This window comes from Nesoenas mayeri, assembly GCF_963082525.1.
Source record: "Nesoenas mayeri genome assembly, chromosome: 6".
Lineage (NCBI taxonomy): Eukaryota > Metazoa > Chordata > Aves > Columbiformes > Columbidae > Nesoenas > Nesoenas mayeri.
Window position 1 is genome coordinate 29,695,586 of NC_137545.1, and position 15,846 is coordinate 29,711,431.

The following is a 15,846-nucleotide window of genomic DNA, read 5'->3' on the forward strand; positions in this document are numbered from 1 at the left end:
CAGCAAGTGTAAATTAAGTTGAATGAAAGTATTTCTAGAGTAGGTATATGCAAATGGTAGCTACCACAGATTAGTTAGTTCTGGGTTATCAAATCATGTTGTATAACTTCTGGCATCACAGATCTCTACTAAAAGTCTTTTCATCTTTTGCAATCTAATATGTTTGTCAAATACTTTGTAAGCATTCAGGCATCATATGTGTGAAAGAGTGCAAATGGAACAAGGTATGTTTTTATATTGGAACTGCATGCACAGAAATAATTTCTTATGAATGTTCCAGAGCTAGAAATTAGGATCAGGTTAACTGTCTTGGTTGAACAGGGTATGTCTAATATTTTGTACACACTCTTATTTTGTTGACATGTAATGTACTGGCTGGCATATTGCATCAGAGAACTCCCTCAGCTGATGCAGAAGGCTCATGCTAACATGAGCTTTTTTTTTTCTAATACAAATCTCTCCCTTTGTGTCCCCTCTGCTATAAAATCAGGAAACAAATGAGAGCTTGATGAATAGCAGATTAAGTTTATTGACAGTTATATTTATTTTTCTATCATTTATATAAAACATGAAGTATCAATATATCAACTTTTATGCACGTAACTGTAACTGTATTTTTCCAGCCTGAGCACAGTGTTGTATTTTAGGCTCATAAGCTGTGTGGAAAAGAGCCTCTGGGTGTTTGAATAACTCTCAGCACAATAGAGCCTAAAGGATGATTTGTGCCTTTGGACACTACAGTCATGCAAATATGGAGCATCTGAAATGTAGTATTGAATATGGAACTGAAAATTAGATGAGAAATACTTGTTATATTGCATATGTTATGATCAGTCCAATTTGTAAGTGCTGAAGTGGTTTGTCTTCAAAGGGACATTAGGAAATTTCTGGCCAAACTCAAAATACCTTTGCCTCAGATTTATAGTATTATTCAGAAACTTTCCTCCTATTGATTTCCAAAGACACTGGGGACAGACTGACAAGGTTGTACTGACCACCACCATCACTTATTCTTTTTACAAAGAGGCTGTTTTGGAGCAGGTAGGTCTCATAGTATCTATTTTCTCAAATGGTGATCAGTCTTAGACATGTGATCCACACCATGACAATGAGCCTAGGGAAATAGAAATATTTGTTGTCATGAACAGATGCCAAACTGACAGAGTTTTGGAAAATGGAAATCTATACCTGAACACTGGTTGCAGACTTCAAGCTTGAGAAACTGTTGATACTGTTTCCAACTTAACCCAAATCTTAAGATTTAGATAGTATAAGGCAAATTGTTCTTGTGGATGGAACAGGGTATGAGGGGCAAGGCTGGGGTGGGGAAGGTGAGTCTGAACCTAACAGCTAGGGTGGCAGCTGGGTCAGGTGTGACTGCCCCACACACAGGGCAGATCTGGAAAGCAGGCAGCAACAGTACTTTATGAAGCTTGTTGGAGACATTTTCAATAGCCTAGTGTAAAATGGAATTGAACTACCTCTATATACCTAAGCATATAATTAATTATGTGAAGCTTTTCTTCTGCATATCTTTTGAACTCTAGAGATGTCTTTGCATGCCATAAATAATTATTGATATTTCACATAAGGCACACTAAATGTACTCAAGGACTGAGATGTTATTGATTTAGCCATTATTTTTCACATTTCTTCTTTACCATTACAAGACTTGCTGCTCTCCGTGTTTTATAATTATTGCACTCTTGAATTTTAAATACTCCCAGAATCATCCTTGCATTTTAGCTAATAAAACAAGTAAGACTAGTGTATTAGGTAGGTTCTTTGATTTTTAATCTTGGGTTTATGTTTTATATTATCATATCTGGACACATAACAAAGTGAATCACAATATATAAATACAGTCTCACTGTCCATATATCTACACGGAGGAAGACCCTAGCTTTATCAGTACCTTGCACTGGGGTGTATTTTGCAACAATGATCTGAGAAGTTGTATAGAAATAGGGCAGCATTAGCTGCCACAAATGAAATCACCTCCTCTTTCCTGCCATACTCCCACACACCTTGAATTCCAGTGTTGTCTCTTTACCAGTGAACATGTCCTGCTTGCAGTAGTACACACCACAACACTGAGTGTCCAAAAAAGTGCAACTGTGACCACTTAATCACTTAATATAAACAGCACCTTCAATCATTGAAAATTGAGTTTCAAGTAAGATTTCTGAAGCATATGAATTGGTTCTTCGCTTCTTTATGTATAATTTTCACATGTGCAAATGTAACTATATATAGGTTGCATATACGTGCAATACATAAGTGCTTGCTATGAAGTTGAAGAGTTAACATTAGACTGGTACTTTTTCATTCTGATCTACAGATTCACTCTATTATCTTGCCTAAACAATCTATCTTAATTCTGACCCCATTTTTTATACCTATAAAATGGGAATACTAATGTTTGCCAGTGTATGGTGCTTATTTAGATTTACATGTAGTCAGTAGAAAACTACCTGGAAACAACGTAACTGGGACCAAATATGGGGGGTATGGTGGTTGATTTGTGCTGCTTGATTTTGCACGACTATGAGCAGAGTGCTCAGTGTTTTGAATGATAGTTTGTACTCCTTCGCAGTAAGGATATAGAATGATAAAACAGGACAGAGCTGGCATGCTGTGTGACCAAGGTCTTGTCTTCTCTGTGTCTTAGCTGCCATAGCTGGCTGGGAGGATGAGGGTAGGAAACACATATGCAGTAACTGTCTAGCCTATTTGCCCGAACACGTCTTTTTAAACAAAAAGAAAATTTGGTGTCTTTTCCTTTAACAAAATATTGACAAAGGACTTGCAAGCAAAGATATCAAGTTTCTTTCAGTTCTTATACTAGAAAGCTGAACTTTTCTTTTCCCCAGGTTTCTGGCAGAAACAGAAATTCCTGGAAGAATATGACTACTTTAACATTAATATGAAATTTATTTAGCAAGTAGGTCTAATTATTATTCGCATGCAATGTGAATTGGCATTTCAACAGTGAAACCAGGGGAACTGTGTCAGTTGTCAGCAGCTAAAAACATGTCTTGGAAAATATGGGCATGAGATATTTAAGCATGTTAACTGTTTGGCTTATTTTTTCACTTCATTGATATGGTCTCTTCTCTGAGTCCATTTATTAAAGCTGTGATCAGCAGATAATTCCTTCTGAGCAGCTAAAGCTCACATTAGTGGTATTATTTTAATAAACTAATGATTAATTCTTTCAAGTTCTTAATCTGTTCTGTATGCAACAGGTTAGTCTACTTAAGCTTTAAGAAAAATAATTTGAATACCAGTCTCCAAATTTTAGTGTATCTCTAATCAATATCAGTTCTAATCCTATCTGTTTCTAAAGAGTATCACAGTCATGCATCTATCCAGATTTGATGTCTGTGACTAAGAGGTACATTTTCTATGTTTATAAGTACAGAAACAAGTATACTAAGATTTTGTACACAATGGAGTACGGTAAACCTCAAAATCATATGTTGACCCATTTAATATAATAATTAACTACATTTCTGAAACTGAGCTCTTTGGTTACTCTTTTATTTGTAAAATGGGCAGTTTGTGAATATGAAGCCACATTTTTCAGTTAGACCCTTACCTATGAAAATGAAAGCACCTTTTTCAAAGGGTGTTATAAGAAATATACCTTGAAATTGAAACACATCTACATAAAACTGTGAGGAAGAATACTTTTTCACCTTCCAGGAAAAACAGGTCACAAGAGCTTTCTCAGCGTCCCCTAACCATCATAAATGTATTTTGCTGTTTTGAGAGCAAGAAGCATGAGATAAGACAAATGTGTAATTACTTCTTGACCCACTCTTCTGGGTTATACATTTTCATGAGGTGCCACGATTCATTATTTGCATTGATATGTACAGAAGGATGAGGCTGCTTAGTTGATATTCATTTATTCAACAGTCTGTAATCTATATTTAATGGAGTACCAGACTGTGGCATAATAAACCGTTTAAAAAGATAGCTGCTGCTTACACAGGGGTTATTGCTTGCATAACCTGTACTTATTTTTCATTACAAAACTAAAAGAGCAAAGCATAATTCACACAAGAAAATGAAGTTAACATTTAATGGCTTGAAAAATGATAGTGTACCATAATGCTGTGCAATACTCTGAACACTTATAAAACAAAACAAAGGACCAAAAAAATAAATACAAATAAAAATGCATTAACACTGCACTGTGAAATATGGATGCCAAAGCAAAACAATGCATTGCAGTTTGCCAGCTGCTTAGCATGACCACTCAAAGATTGCTAATTAGTCTGAAACAAGTAGATTTGTGAGTTACTGAACACACACAAACACCTACCCATAACAGTGCCACAAATGCTGAAACTTTTTTTTGTTGCTTTTCCCTTCCTTAAGTTTTCCTCCATGGAAACAGATGTTTTATATCCTGCACAGAAGTGCTGTGTGGACATCTCTGCGTATATCTGGAGAAGCTATTGACAAACATGGTTGCCTCTACCAAGAGATCTCACTGAAGGTCAGATACCATCTGGACTTTAACTATTGTGAACTCATTCTGACAGCAGAATGAGAGAGGTCTGCCCTGGTAATCAGGATCAATGAGGAAAACTCCAAGGCAGGTGATGGGATAATTGGGGAAAGCCCTAAATTCTGGGGTGTTTACAAGTCAGACACCTTTGACTATGTCTACAGTAAGAGGGTTCTCCAAGTCATCTCTCACAGAAATATTGAACTTGTTCAGAGCAACTTAGCTTCTAAAAACAAACGCTGGTTTAGTCAATATCTGTTAGTCTCACAGAATTTTAAAGTGCCTCAAACTGGGAAATACAAGCTTTTTTCTTCGTGGAAGCTTGACAGGGATGTGTACTTGTGTATGCTGGAGGTTATTGAGTGATGGCAGCAGTGCAGTGTGGATTCAGGGTGTTCAGCTATTTCTCCTTCAAGGAGATATACAGTCCCCAGCACCACCCTGCACTGGGACACCACTGGAGGCACCCAAAAAACAAACCAACAGATTGAAATGTCAGTTGAGAACCAGATCTATAGCCATAATTCCTCCTGGCATAAATAGATGAGTTCACCTACACTGATTTGAAAATAAACTTTGCCCTTGCAGTCAGCAGAAAATTGTTTCCTGCAAGGTGTGGTGACCTCTGTTTCAGACAAAAAAACCCACATAGAAATCTTAGAATAACGTCAAGAGAGAAAAAAACAAAACAAAACAAAAAACCCCCACAATACTCTCAAGGGTTTTAAAAATATAATTTAGTTGGTGGCTAAAGGATTTCAAGTGTCAATTAGGGGTCGTTGTGTGGTTGAAGAAATTGGAGGAGTTATTTTTTTTTAATCTCTGTATTTAAGCTTTTTCTGCTTGTAATGCTATCACTTTGTATGATTCAGTGAGCTAACGTGATATACATAGAAAATTAATGATCATCATGCCTTGTTGGCTTTTTAAGCTTCTGTTTTAAGTATATGTCTGCTGAAGAACTTTCTATTTTAGTGTCTTTGCTTGCTCTCTTCTGGGAGTTGTATAAACACCACAGAAAGCTGACACCTGGGACTCCTTGCAGTTGCCTTAAGGGCAATTAGCTATAAAAGACAGGGCTAAAAGCTAATTGCTCTGGTTTAGTCCTCAAAGTGCAGGTGAAGCTTGTTGAGAAATGAAAGTCAGGCAGGAGAAAGGCCAGTTAAAAATTTCTCTCTCTTGAATGTAACTAGAGCTTTTTAGGACTGAAAAATCCTGCCAATTTGACAATATATCTCATGTTCTGGTGTCTGCTGGGATGAGATCCTGAATTTTTACTTTGTGGTTTAAAAGTCTGGGATATGTTGTGCCTTTCCTACCCTTGTTGTGGGGGCAGAGGGAGTATCAACATCAAAAATGTGATGAGACCGGGAAGAAGAATGTCAGTGGTACAATGATTCTGTAGTCCATGTGATTTCCAAGTGTAGTCTGGTTGAAAACTGGGTGTATGATGATACTTAGAGGACCTGAATAAAGGGCATTTTTGCTGTGCTTCATTTGGCTTGATAACTAGAGTCAATACATTTTCTTCCCAGATACTTTTTTGCATTAGATATGTAGTAAAAGATGGCTGTTTAGGAAAGATTTGAATCTGGTTCTATTTGTTTACTTTGGGTGTAGGAGGAGTATAAAATAGCTGCTTTATTCTTAAGAGTTGTTTCACTGGAACTAGGAGGGGAAATTGTTTTCCTATGTTGAAGTCTTTAAGTCCTCAAATAATTTTTCTGTCATGACTTAAGATTTTAAAAATGTTTAGTTTGAAACAAACACAAAAAATGCTTGTTTCAATGTCTCTAGAGCATCCTGTTTCCACCCTTTTATGATTATCATTTGACTCTACTATTTGAAAACAAAGTTGAGACAAAGAGTTTTCCTATCTTCAATTTGAAATGTCAGAAACATTGTATGAATAATGAATGAGTGGGGGAAGGAAATAACAAATTTTGGATTCAGAAATCTGCTTGAATAACCCATTTCTACAAATAGCAGTGAAAATGTAACATGTCTTCAAAAAGCTCCCAACTGGCTCTATTTCTGTGAAGCATTTTAGACATAGATTTATGGACAATGTTGAACAAACTGTTTTTTGTTGCCTCATACTTCAAAAATATGTCTTGGTGTAATGTATATATTTTGGAAATGGCAGGGTGCTTATGTTTGCCATCTTCCACAGGATAGCTGAGTTTCATCCCCTGATATTTGTCCACTTGCAGAAGGTCAGCCAAAAAGAGCCCATTCCAGATACCTTTTTGTCTAATTTAGTTTTTCACCTTCTAGCTGAGAGAAGTTATTGGACCTCTCTTACTTCCATATCCTTGGAGGGTGGTGTGAAATTGTGCTTAACATTTTGGAGGGGAGTGGAAATTTAGGAAGGAAAGAGGCCAGGCATGCACTCATGACCTAACCAGATCTGCTACGATTCCTTTGCTAAGACTGAGACAATCTAGACGTCAGAGGACCCCACAATTTTTACATTTACCAAATTTTTATTCTAACTGTTGTAAAAGTTGAGATGGAGTTTAGCTGTAAGGTTACCTAAGAAAGGTTAATCATTTTGGAGGTTTGAATCCAGGGACAGCAAAATGGCTCAACTGGGGTCTGCAAAACGCTTCTTACTGAAAAAAAGGGAGAGAAGTAAGGTATTGATATGCCTTCAAGAACGATGCTCTGAGACAAGTAGATAAATGATTTCCCAGAAAAAAGAAGCAGCTTGGTGATTTGTGATGTGTAGTATGGAAGGCTATAGAATACATTTTGCCTGTTTATATGCAAATGTGCATGAGCATGACTGAAGGAGGGTTATCACAGAGCAATAATGGAAATCTAGGAATAGTTTTCCCAGTTTTCAGAGCTCACTGTTGAGACTGGTAAATTGCTGGTGCCAACCTTTCCAAAACAATCAAGTGGAATTAAGTGCTGAGATATCGTGTTATCTTCAACTTAATGCAAAAAACTCTCTTTCTGCTCATTAACATCTTCACAGTTCCAAGCAAATCAACATTACTTTGAAATGCATGGACAAGAAAACCCTCAGCTGAAATATTCCTTAGGCTTGTAGTTAGAGCACGTGTGCAGGCAGTGTGGGTTCAAACTCATGCAGGTGAAGGATGAGTTAGGAGTTGGGACTCTCGTTCTTTTCATAGCAGCCCTAGCCACCAAGCTTATAGCTAGAAAGACACCACCACAGTCCCCGTTCTTTTCCACACCAGACCCAAACATCTGATTGTAATCTGAGAACCGAGACTGTGATCATTCCAAAGACCAGTTAGGAGTGAGAAAAAAAGATGACAGCTGATGTTTTAGATAGAGGGTTAACTTTGCAGCTCCTCATGTTAAATACTTGAGCAGTTCCAGGCAATACTTCAAATGGGCACAAAAGCCACCAGAGATACTTGTCATTTACAAAGATAAGTATCTCAAGAGTCAGAAGTGGCACAGGTTGGGCAGATCTCTCTTTCAGATTGGGATGTTTTGCTGATGTTTCAGGTATCTGAGTCAATTATCTTGGTAAGTGCACATTTCTAAGATAAAACTGAATAAGGCCAGCAAAATCAGCTTCTTTTGTTCAGCATTAGAGAAGACCAGTTGTCTACAGAGGCAGATGGCTGCAGCAGGGATAGGACCAGGTTTCCTGGCTTGCCAGACTGATCCTGAAGGCTCTTCTGACTGGGTCTGTCTGCCGCTCTAGTGGCAGGTGGGGCCTGAAAATGAACCCAAGAAACAAATAGCAGGGAAAACAAGTATCATGGCATGAAAAGGAAACTCTTGCTGTTTTAAAAAAGCCATTTCACTGAATAATTGAGTTCACCCTCCATATACATGCTCATTCCATATGCTTAAAGTTTAAGCTAACTGTTTCCTTCTTTTTATTACTCCTCTGTTATCAGTACAAACCTGTAATCTTGAGCTTACTGCTAAGTGTGTATTTATCTTCAGGTTTTATGCTCTGTAATTCCCAAAGAAATCAGTTCCTGATATCTTGCATTGAAAAACTATGCTCACTCAGCAGGCTAGAGGAGTTTTAACACTGTAGGCAATGATAGTAATCCTTTGCTTAGTTACAGTGGTGTAAAGCCTGAATAATTGTATTGTAGGAAAGAGAAGAATCAGGGCTACTGTTCTCAGGAGGATTTTCACTAATTATTTCTAGATAAGGTGGTGAGAGTAATTAGGGCTAAATATTGGAATCAGCACTCAATGTAATTTGTGTCTACATAGTAATACCAACATCTACCTCTGTTCAACTTCTATTATCACTTTTTTATTTTTATTTGAGAAGGGGAAAAATCCTACTAAAAATACATGAAGTGAGCTGTACATGTGCCTTTTTGGACGCTGCAGATTTGTATCAGCTAATGACTTTTATGATACGAATGGATTTGTGTGGCAGACAGTACTGGTAATTGTGGCAGTTGTAGGTAATTGTAATTAATTGTAGTTAATGCAGCAGAGTGAACATGTGCTTGGTTTGAACTGGAATCAGTGGTGGCTCGGGTAGAGCCTGTGCAGAGCAGACTGACCCACTTGCTGCCCTCCAAGGGAAATGGAAGGGGACACAGAGTGGACTGGAAGAGAAGTGCAGGGTTTCCCATGCCGGTTTGAAGGTATATTTTAACTCTGCTCAGGTAAGAATTATTCCTAGAACTGTTTAAAAGTCTTATTTCTTCTCCAAAACAAACTGCTGTGTTTCCAGGCTGGTTTCCTTCCCACAAGGAGTCCAGTGGAGCCCTTTCTCAGAGCAAAGCATCCTGAGCTAATTAGGACCTGGAGGTCTCAGGAATATGTTTCCCATGACATTCACAGAAGCATATGGAGATTAATGTTGTCCTAAGTATAAACATTTCATTCTGAGTGTTCTAATATTATTGGTATTAAAAAAAAAAAGCACCTCTTTACTTTGAGAAAATTCTTCAAAACCTTCTTTTTTTCCCCAAGAACATTCCGATTTCCAATAGTGCCTCGAACACTAACACTTCCTTATTTTTTTGAGAATTATTTTTCCAGACCAGTTGCCTGCTCTAGGAACTCACCCTGGCAGGGTGCCTAAATTGTGCTTTTTCCTGTGTAAGCCAGGTTTTCAGTATAGATTTCTACTTTGTCAACCAGACCACGTGATATACCGTTTCAGCTGGCATTAGTATAAACTTTTGAGGACAGCTAGGTGCTGACACTAAGGAATATTATAGTATATTAAGATCCAGTTTTGGTGCTATACCAGTAGTGACCTCACAGTATTTCACCTGGAATTTCTTTTATTGAATCCATGATATCTTCCAGTTATAAGCAATGTGTAATTTTATCAGGCCTTCATGTGATGCTCCCACTCACCCATTAGGAATCATGTGGAGACCTACCTTTTCATTTCCTGCAATCACCATGAGATGGCAGTTGTCAATTGCTGGAATTGCCTCACCCCATTTGAACCAAAACGACTCAGAGCTTATTGATCCTTGGAGACACTGAGCTTTCCAGTTTTGCTGTTCACAGCATGCAAGTGTGAAACTTTACAAGTGACTTCTAAAGGCAGCCAAGGAATGTGTGAGACAGATTGTTAGGAAAAGAAAAAAAAAAAAAAACCAAACCACAAAACAGCCAACACTCCAACATTATTTAATTTGATGGTGCAGAGCTTTATGCTAAAGTAAGGCATGTGTTTGCTGTTAGCAATCAAAGGGGCTTAGCGAATGAAAAGTGACATTTTGTTTATGGGATTTTACAAGCAGAGGATCCCTAGGGAAATTAATTTGGCCCTCTGGAACGCTGCCCTCCTCCATGTCACTTCCCTGGCAGCCCCAGCTTTTTTTTTTTTTAACCACAAAGCTCGATATTAGTTTTTGAGTAGATGGAACCCAGAGGGAGGGATATGGGTGCAGCAGGTAGCACCACATCATATTGCGAACCCATGGCAGGTTTTCATAGCAGGTATTTTCATAACAACAGTGCTTCCTAATAAATCATCAGGTCACAGGTAATGGCCCAGATCCTGGACTGCAGCTAATGAGCTACCAGTCAGAGAACTGGGTTTTACTCTGTCCTTTCAGCAAAATCCCAGAGCACAAACCCAAGATTTTTAAAATACTGATCCCCATACATAGCCCAGAGGCAGTCTAAATAATTTAGATTCTTCTTCATCTCTGTTATGGTGTGAGGAAAAAGAAAAAAAAAAAAAAAGAAACAGTCTGAAAATTCTCAACTTATTTCTAAATAACAGATTGCTACAAATTGTGTCTCCATTCTCTCTAGCCATGTTCTCACTCCATTTTCATCTGGACATGTTATTCTTATTTTTTTCATGAATTGAGTGTTTTATAATTTTTTTTCAATGTGTGCTGGTAAACAGTGGCTCCCCTCCACCACGTAGGTGGCCAAATGATAGTCACCCAGAAATCAGTAGTTCCTTATATTTCTAGCTTCCAAATTTTGCCATCTAATTTTCAATGTAGTTTTATGTATAAAAACATGAGAGGGTACTCTAGTTACAACACATTATAACCATTAATAGTTAAAACCAAAATCAATAAATGACATCCTGGCTGATTATGTCCTGGGGGTTGAAGAAGTAGAAAGTGATATACACTCTTGAAATTACTATGTTTTTTGGCCATGTTTTTGCAATGCCAATGCCTTGAGCAGTGGAACTGATCTTCACAATGTCAGCTATCCCAGTCTACAGGACTGATAACGCAGGATGAAGTTGTATTTTCCAATGCTTAGTTTACTCCTATTTGAAATGAGTCTCAGATTTGCCTAGGCTAGAACAGGCTGAAATGTATGTCTGGGCTCTTGTATAACAGAACATTAAATTCCACCCAGTTCTTGTAACAGACAGTCTCACAGCCTAAAGTAAGATTTGGTTAAGGAAAGGCATCAACTGGAGGCTTCAAAGAGGTGAGGAAGAATTTCCTCGAGAATTTCTTAGTCAATCTCTTTGTCAAGCATGCATGTAGCAAATTTCTCGCTGTTACTGTACTATTACTTTTCTGATTTCAGTTTCCAGGCCCTGGTCATGCCTTTCACCAAAAGGTTAAAGTGTTCTTTATGCACCGTGCCTTTACTCTGCAAAGACACTTACGTATTTCAATCAAGTCACCTCTCACTCTTCTTTTCTGATCAGGTAAGCAGATTGAGCTCTCTGAATCCCACAGGCTTTTTTTCCCAGCCTTAGAAGAAATTTCTGTGAGTTTTTTTCTGCCTTTCTAGTGTTTTGCTGCTCTTCTTCACTTGATATTTCCTTGCTCTTCAGCATCCCCCCCTCAAAAAAAAAAAAAAAAAAAAAGAAAAAAAGAGAGTGAAAGATCCTTAAGATCCTTCAGTGACCAAACTTTTCCAACCACAGCCAGTTAGGAGGGAAAATTGATCTTATTCTGCCTTGGAGTTCATGAAGGAAGATGATCGTAAATGAACTTCTTGAAGCATCAAAATCACTCAGTTTAGGCATGTGTTTATATAAAGCAGAACAATTTTAATGGGAAAATAGAAGTCCATTCCAGAATAGCCTATAACCTGCTGTTTCTCAGCAACCTTGTGTTTATGCCTGATGGTCTCTAGTGAGTGCCTAGTCTCAAGGGGACTGGGTAAAACACTTTTTTAAAGTGTCTGTTAGTGACTGCTCATGACTGTGGTGCTACCATTCCAGTAATGATATCAACTGTTCCTCTCTTTCTGGGGGAGAATCTGCTGTTCTCAAGATTATAATCCTCCATGAGCTTCCCCAGTACCAGGTCCACTGTTGTTTTCTTTCCAATTCAGAGAAAAAGAGCACTGGAAGAACCCATGCAGAGGAGGACAAGACCAGTAGATAGGTAGCTGTAGTGCACCATGGACTGATTGCCAAAACGCATGTTAGGGAAGCACTGTGTACAACTTCAAGTGTTTGTGAGAGTTTGATATATTTGTAAGAAAATATATTAAAGGATAAAAATAAGTGAGAAGGAAAAACAAAAGTAAGCAAAGTTGTGGCTGGGGGGAATAGTGTTGTGAATATTTCCTTCACGAGTCTGTGCCCTGATTGGGAACTAGAAATAGGAATCCTGTGAGAAAAACAAAGTGAGTAAGGAAGTGTGGAAGAAAAAAAAGGGTCCAACAAATCAAAAAGATCTTTAAGCACTCTGACATGTTTCCTGGAAAAGATGTCTGTGACACACTGATAAAATAAGAGCAGCATCGGGTGGAATATCAGAATTTGGTTTCTGCTAGGAGGTGGATTTTTTTACTGAAAACTTTATTTTTCTAAATCTGCCTTTAACAGCACAAGACTTTAGTACAGCAAAGGACATTACATCTTTATATATATATGTATACAGACTACTGACATAACTTTGACATTTAAAGACCGTTAAGTCTTTTTGTCCCTCCCTTTCTCCTCTTTTCAGCTCTTTCCCACCTTTATGGCTTAGCAGTTCTCTTTCACTTCTAGCAACAATATATCATGCATGCACACTTAAGTAAAGCTAACAAGAGTTCTGCAGCACACAAGCTTTGTACATAAGTACTCCTCCTGAAAGCATAAAATAAAATTGCAATTGTTTAATAACTGCTGCTTTTGCCATAACAAAAGAAATTATACTCTCTGAACATATTTTTTTTTATGGGAATATAAACCCTGTAGACACTCTGCAGTTTTTTATTAATCTGATGATCCCTTAGATATACACAGAAAAATATTTCAAGACATTATTTGTTTTGCCTGGGTTTGTTACACTTACTTGATTTATATTACTGGAGCTGCTTATATATGTAGGTCTTTTTCTTAACAACCTACAAACCAAAGTTTTAAAATACTAGAGCTTTGCTAACATTTTTTATGCAATGAAAATGTCTCAGTTTTAGAGAGGGTATTTTTTGGAACTTGTAGAGGGAATTAGATTGTTTGGTTTTTATTTGTAACTCCTGCATCTCTAAGTTTGGTATTCTAATTGCAATGGAAATGAAATTGGTCTATTAAATTAAGAATTTCTGGGTATGTGTGACTGGTAAATGTGAAATAGGTTTGATATGAAAATAATAAAAATAAAATCTCAATTATGATTAGTGTTTATGCACCAATAAAGCATTTATAAGAAAGTGTCAGTGTTAGTGGCTGGTAGCTCAGAATTTCATGGATTGTAAAGAGGATACACATCTGTGTGTCTCCAAGATATGAGAAATTGCATCTGCCTCCTAGGAGGCATTTGTGACTTACAGGACAATTCCTTGTTGTGAGGGGAAAACAAACCAAACAACAACAAAAAAACCCCACTCCAACAATGTCTCCCACTTTTTGCTGGAATCATTGTTTGAGCCTTAAAGGTAGAAGGGGAGAGGAGCACATCTGGACAGGTGATAACAACAATAAGTCAGAAAACTCTGACCACATCCCTGCATGATATAGGAGCCAACAGTGAGATACAAGAAGACGACTTAGAGTGTAAATATACTTACATATGTTAGCAGCCACTTAGTCTAGCAATACACACAGGGCATGAAGGTATTTACTGAGTCTTACAGTATAATTTTACATTTCTACATTTTTTTGTTCTTTTAAAAACCTGAGTAACTTAGTAAAAATAAAATAATTCACTTACTATGTCCAAGTTGCAGAATCTGCACTTCAAATTGTTATTTTTTCTTCATTTTCTTAACTAAAAACATTTTTTATCTGGAAATGTTTGCCCAATTCTTACAGCATCAGCAAAGCAAGGGGAAAAGCCCAGAATATCAATTTGACAGTGTATCTGTTTCTTCGTACTTACATTTGAAACAGCTCTGATCTACGAATAGGCTCAGACTTTCTGAGGAACAAAGATGGGACCTGGGGTAACACACGCTCTGCTTGTGCGCTGGTGGATGACAGGATGGCTCGGTTAATGACAGAACTGGAGCCAGGAGGGGATCAAACACGTGGCAGCAGCTGTCACAGGCTCCTTGCTGTGAGTGCATGCAAGTGACTTCAAAAGCTGGAGTTCTCCAGGGATTCCTTGAACTTGTCTTTGTTTTGCTTTTTGTTGTTGTTGTTTTTTCTCCAATCATGGCTCTCTGCTTGGCTTTGCTGTATTGCTACATCTTCTTCTCGTCCCTTCTGAGTCAAACAGTGAATATCTCCTGATCTCCTGTCTAGAGGGAATATGAATTTTTAATCATTACTATCATCCATTTTCATCATTATTTTATTGTAGTTATGTAGTGCTGCTGGTCTAGCTGATGTTTTTATGAAGTGATTGAAAAGAAGGTCCTAACCTAAAGGATTTTACAGTCTATTTATGAGACAAGCAACATCTCAGTCACAGCACGATCTGGGAGCTGATGGGGAACACGAGAATAATGAAGCCAGAGGAAAAGGACGTGTCATTTAGAGCATATTTTGCTCTTAACTTTTTGTCTGTTTATTGATTTTCCTTACCTTGCAACAAAAAAAAAAGTCTGTTGCTTTCTCTCATCAAGCATGAAATAGGCAGCAGAAATGTAGAAAGAAAAAACAAACAAACAAAAAAGCCAACAAAACCCCATCAGGCAGACTTCATGCACTTAAATTCAACTCAGGCTGACACAGTCAGGTCCACCATCCTTTTGTTGGAGCCTGTCTGAAGACCAGTTGCACACTTCAGCTGAGGAAGATGATGGCTTTGACTGCTTAATGGGTCTGGGTGCAATGAACAAATTAAATGTACTTCCATCTGCTTCTGGGTGCGATTCAGCATAATTTAGGGCTTAGTTTATCCTGGCAATGTATGAAAGCAATTCTTTCCTTATGTCTTGTTTCAGCACTTGCTGATGCTGTTGGTTCTGAAGTTGGAAGACCATAGGTGATGAGTAAGAGCTGTCTGCTGGGGAGGACAGACTGAGCTCCAATGGAGCACAGGGTGCAGCACTTGTTCTTGTGCATGTCCTAAGGAAAATAACATGATCCAAGCTACTGGATTTCAGATGAGGAGAGATTTTTGCTGCTCTAGATAAAACTTCTCCCTTCTGCTCACGGGAGCTGGTCCTTACATCGCTAGGTGTTTGCATTCAGTTTGCTCCACAATTACTTTCATAAAGGGAGGCCCTAGACTACAGATGGCTGATGAGACCCACTGCCAGCTCTCTGTGACCCAGTTTGCTAGAACCCTTTTGTTAGGGGAAGAGGATAAATTATATCACAAAATTATAAAAACTAAGGTGTTTGGGGAGAAAAATTTGTTCAGAGAGTGATCTGCTATCTCATTCCCCATTCCCCATGACACACCTGCACACTATGATCAACAGAGATTAGCAAAGGTTTTGATTTGTTAGAGTTTGTGATGAGACTCAGGCATTCTTCCAAATAATAAATTATTTGACCTGCACTTCAGGGTTAGAACCGGTTA